The 5,387-nt window shown below is 42.9% G+C and overlaps 1 pseudogene; it reads left to right on the top strand.

Annotated features, from left to right (window-relative positions):
• The first annotated feature begins 368 nt into the window (after positions 1-368).
• On the top strand, positions 369-881 carry LOC148024563 (protein LIFEGUARD 4 pseudogene; annotated as a pseudogene).
• Positions 882-5,387: the final 4,506 nt, after the last annotated feature.

Raw genomic sequence — 5,387 nt, 5'->3', positions numbered from 1 at the left:
TTTGGATGCATGATGTGTGTGTATTAGAAAAATATGAAAAACTGATGCCAAATGACATTATCAAGCTGATTATTTCAATGATGATCTTTAAGAAATGATGCAGGACATGCATATGATGCCAAATAGGGTGACCTTTGAAATCGTCATTAATGGTTTTGCCAAAGCAAACAGAGTTAAAATAATGCTGGAACTTCTGGATGAAATGAAGATTATGGTGGTGATGACAATTGCGAAGGCACTTGAGCAAGCAGATGTGCAGTGGAGTAGTTCTCTTGTAATAGGAATTTTAAGATTCCTCAAGAGCATAAAAGCTTCTTGGGTTTTTTTTTATTGGTGGAAAGACACTGCTTGGCCTCTTCACAGTCACCATGAGTTTGACAATTGGCATAGTTTGTGCTTATACAGAAGGAAGAATTGTATTGGAGGCACTAATATTGACAGCAGCTGTTGTGCTTTCTCTAACTGCCTACACATTTTGGGCAGCAAAGAAAGGTTATGACTTTAGTTTCCTAGGTCCCATGCTTTTTGCAGGCCTCATGGTTCTCTTACTTTTCGGACTCATCCAGGCTTTCTTTCCACCAGGACGGCTTTCCCTGACCATATATGGGGCCCTTGCAGCCATCATATTTAGTGCTTATATAATCTATGACACAGACAATTTGATCGAAAACGATACCTACGATCAGTATATTTTGGCCTCAGTCGCTCTCTACTGGGACATCCTCAATCTATTTTTGGCCTTGTTAGCAGGAAAAGCTTTTAGACACGCTGACAAGGGAATACACGGCACTGCAGGAACAGTGGAACGGGGAGATCTGAATCTGAGGGCTTACATAAGCATTTGGAAAGGAACAAAAGCCTGGGGAGAGGGCCGTCTGTGAATCGGGAGATGTTCGAGGATACAAATCTCTGTGCAATTCATGCGAAGCGAGTCACCTTTATGCCTAAAGACATGCAACTAGCCAGGCGAATTCGAGGCGAAAGGACTTAATTATTTCCCCGGAATCTAATCCTTCTTCTGCATTGTGAAGAATTCTGAGCGTTGATGGGAGAAGAGGGTTGAGACGCCATTCTTTCTGGTTCTAGTCCAGGATGAGGCTGCGATGTAGTTAAAGAAGCGGAGGAAAGCTTGGAGGAAGTAGAAACGATTACTGGTGCGACAGAGATGAAGATAGACACTGTCATCTGATCGAGGATGCATCGATGGTTATGCTCCCTGGAGGAATACCGCAAGTGGCTACTTCCTATCCCTATCCCTCTTTCTCATAATTGCAACTGCATCATGTGCATTTTCAGTCTGAGCTGCCATGGCTCAACGCCCTGGTCCTACTTATCCTGAATCTTGGTGGTCCCTCGCTTATCTGAATCTGACGACTGTAGCAAGCCTTCACCACCATGGCAAAAGTGTTCTTTAATGCTTACCGCAGCATTATCATCCTGCTATTCAGCAAGCATATCACTTGACAGGCTTCACGCTGATGCACTCCGAATTTTGATCATGGCAGGAAATGGCTTTTGCTGGCTTTGCAGAAAAGTGATGAAAGCGAGTGAAGGTCTCCATCACCTCCTTCAATAGCGCAGCATAAGATGTGAAGGCTAATCTGTCTCAGAGAATGCAGAACAGCATTAATGCAATGGAGCAGGCGCCTCTCTGTCGATTGCAACCTGTTTAATGTTGAGTCGAGTTCATAATCATCTTCAAGGCCCACTTAATTGACCTTCTCTACAGAATGATTAATGTGTGATACAGTGATTAACTCAGACTCTGTAAACCGGAGGAAAGCTAAATGAAATAATAGAGTCTCTGTCAAAGAAGAGACTTATTGGTCTTGAGGTTCTTGAGGTCAGTTGATGGAATTTGGAGAACAGGGCAGATCTGGGAGCAAATGCAACAACTAATAGTTTATTGAGGAGCTTGAGATCGATGTTATGAGATGTGGATGAGCATGAGCTTTTGCAATCGCTGCTGTCTTTCGTGGTTGCCTTTGTCTACTCAATGCTTTGATAATCTTCGAAACCTCCCTTCTCAGGCAGTTTACATCAGCAATGATACATCGATGGCTTCACAATGAACGAGAATGCAGTTTAGACTATGAGGCATTCATTAGTGCAGCCAAGGAAGATTTAAAAACAGAGTTTGTTCAGATATCCTTACAAAAGTCATAAAGGAACTGACAGGAAGAGAGCTGAAAGTGGGTAGATCTTGCTGATGGTAATAAATTGCATGCCTACATTGTGAAGTATGGCCTTGACTTGGAACCTTGTAATCTCAACTACTTAGAGATCCAAACAGTCATTCATTTTTGAATGATATGAATGGTCTAAAGTACCCTTTAGACAGAAACAGTAAAGCTGTTTATGATTAAGTCTTGAAACTGAGAGATTTATTTGGTGCTCCTGAAACCAAGTTCATACACTTATTGAAAAACAGAGGACAGATCGACATGCTTTGTCATTTATTTTTGACTCTTCTTTTGTAATATACTTGACAAACAATATAATGATCTTGGCATCAAATATTGTGTTATTGAGATCTTCTTGTTAGTCTTTATTTCTTGTTGTACCTTGAACCCCGTGTTCTGCAGCCCTTGCATGAACTCTACGACAACAGTGGAGAAGACCCTGGGTTTAGCCACTAGCAGAGAGCAAGCATGACTGAGAAACACCCAAGGAGGGATGCGTATAACATATTGGGGGTGAGTCATCACCAATCCAAGAACAAGAGGTAGACAAAGTTCACAAGGAACAACAAGACAACATGAAGAGAGTTACTAAGGACCAACCATCTCAATAGCAAGAGAGTGAGAGGACAATACCTGCAACAAGGCTAAAAAATTGTCAAGTCAAGAAGAAAGGAAAGATCACACTCTCAAAATCCCCATAAGAATAACTCGAGTGAATGAAAAATCACATAAGAGTATGGGGCCGATCGGATCCAGTCTGCTTGTGGATTACGAATCTGGTTTTGGATAGTTTCTCTGTACGTTTGTGGAAATTTTTTGTTTTTTAATGTGATTAGCAACATCAGTGCAGCAGAGAAAAGGACTATATGGATGGTGGGCCACAGCGATGACCCGATTGGGTAGCGATGTGGTAGCGGTGTTGAGGGCGGCCCAGACGTCAGGGCAGCTGCCGAGTCAAAGTAGACCGACACCTGGACGTTGACCAGCTGGCATTCCGCGACTGGCACAGCCAGACCTATCAGCAGGACCAAGTGGCTGATCACCAAGAACATCAGCAGGCTAGCATCGCCCATTCTCCCTAGTGGGTGAGTCATCATGCAGATCTTTGTGATCAGCAGTAGAGAATTAGCAATGAAGGCGATATCCAAAGCTTCTGCGAGACGACATCAAGATGATATTCCTTGAGGGACAACTAGGCTTAATTATATATCACATGATGCTTATCTATTACGATCGAGTCTCTGGATTAACGTTCGTGATTTCTCTATGCTAACAATGTTGACCAAATGGAGTCACAGTGTTGGACATTCTGAACACTTTGGCAACACAATTGACAAAATGGATAGCGACTGATGGCATTTTAGATTTCAAACTACGTACCATTGCATATGCATATCTGTAGCGTCGACTAGAGCGGACCCACCTAGGTCGGGGGGTAAGTGGCAGTCATCCCCTTATCCCTTTTTTTACATGGCCCCTTTTTCCCATTGTTCTCTTATCTTCCTAGCTTCCTTCCTAACGTCCATCTACCTTTACAAATTGCATGGGTGAGAGCTCGGCACTCTTAAAATAAATCATGGTGCGCCTTGCGCTTTTATACAAAAGTATTGACTTGTGTTTTTTCTCATGCACCTTTCTCCTTGATTTAGGACTTTTCTACACTTCTTGTGTTTCAAAATTCTTCTTGGTGTGCCTTCGTCTTCTATTTCACTTTTGCCTTGGCCTTGTCTTCTGATTTAGACATTTTGACTTTTCCACCTTGTTTGTTTAAGGGTTAACATTACCCCCTCCTAGATGAGTGCTAGTTCGATGGCACTCACCGTCCTAGGTAGCAGGCTTTAGCATGCACCAAAGACGTGGTTGGCAGGGATTCTGTGGTTGCCTTGGAGGAGTTCTAGTGGTGGGGTGAATGAAGGTCGTTGGGGCCACGTTGCTGGCATGGGTGGCTGGTGGTACAGTTGTTGGAGTTGGGGGTAGGGTTGTTCATTGTTGGGAATTGCATTGGGGGTTGATACAGGTGGTGGTTTTGTGGGGATTCTGCACATGGCAATTATTTGGTGGGTTTGCATGATGGGAATGGTCAAGAGGTCAAATTTGACTAATGATGAAGAGTTGACAATGCATTTGATGGAGTCTCCAATACCTGCGATTGAAAACCTCATATATATGGTCTCTCCCTGGGGGTAGTGCTAGTCTTTTCATCATGCACAAGGTGTATTTTGTTTAGTTTGGGAGACACCTAGAACTCTAAGTAAGCTAAGAGTATTGTCCTGCACTTGAGGACCCAAACTCTGTATATATTATGGCGCAGATATTATGTGAGTACATGTGAATATTTAGATATTATGTAGTTAGAAGACCATTGGTCTGGTTCCTCGTAGCAACCTATGGATGAAGCAAGGGTTCAATTTGGCGGACAAAGTTATAATTGTTGAGGAGCAATACATATTAAGGCGTTGAGACTTTATTTGTATTGTGAAAGTACAATGGAGCACGATTGAGCCCATCAACACCTTGCGTTTGGTAGTTGGCCGCTACTTGTACTGCTTGACGAGTGTGGGGTACTTTCCATGCGTGCGTTGCTTACCACGAGCGATTGCAATGGTGCTAAGGTGGAGTGCAAATAAGGGATCGTGCAAATGGATCAGGGTGACAAGTCTAACCATAGGCGAGACAAAGCTCCCTAGGTATGTCCTGACCTTGATGTGCTGAATGATTGTGTGGGATGTGTAAAGGGCTAGGGGACTAGGGATAGAGCCAGCCGACCAAGGTCACTGGAGGCACCTTTTTTGAGGACCCCTAGGTGTTGTGCTATGATTATGAGTGCTTTTTTAAAAAAAACTTTCTTTTCTCTTCTTTTCTTTTTGTTTTTATTTTCCTTCTTACTCTTTTTTTTTTGAATTATAAAAAGAATACAACCATTGCAATACATTGAGGCTATCCACCTTTCCTTTGGATTAAGAAATGTTGATATTCAAGGCTGTGAAGATGGATACTACACCCATGCTTGTATTACTAGCCTCGTTGCGAGGGGAACAATTGTTGAGATGAGAAGAGACACATGAGATTTTCTACGACCTCTTTATCATGTAATGTCGGTACAATTGAGGTTTTAACTGCCGTGAGCCAAGTGTAGAGTTTGACTCAGAAGGAGAGAGTGGCCAATGATCATGCTTTGGGCCATGTGACATGGGCAATCGGAAA

The sequence above is a fragment of the Lygodium microphyllum genome, chromosome 15 (genome assembly GCF_053477565.2).
Source record: "Lygodium microphyllum isolate KBCC chromosome 15, Lygodium_microphyllum_v1.1.10, whole genome shotgun sequence".
Lineage (NCBI taxonomy): Eukaryota > Viridiplantae > Streptophyta > Polypodiopsida > Schizaeales > Lygodiaceae > Lygodium > Lygodium microphyllum.
The sequence above is the reverse complement of the archived record's forward strand: the minus strand, read 5'-3'. Positions and strand labels throughout refer to the sequence as shown.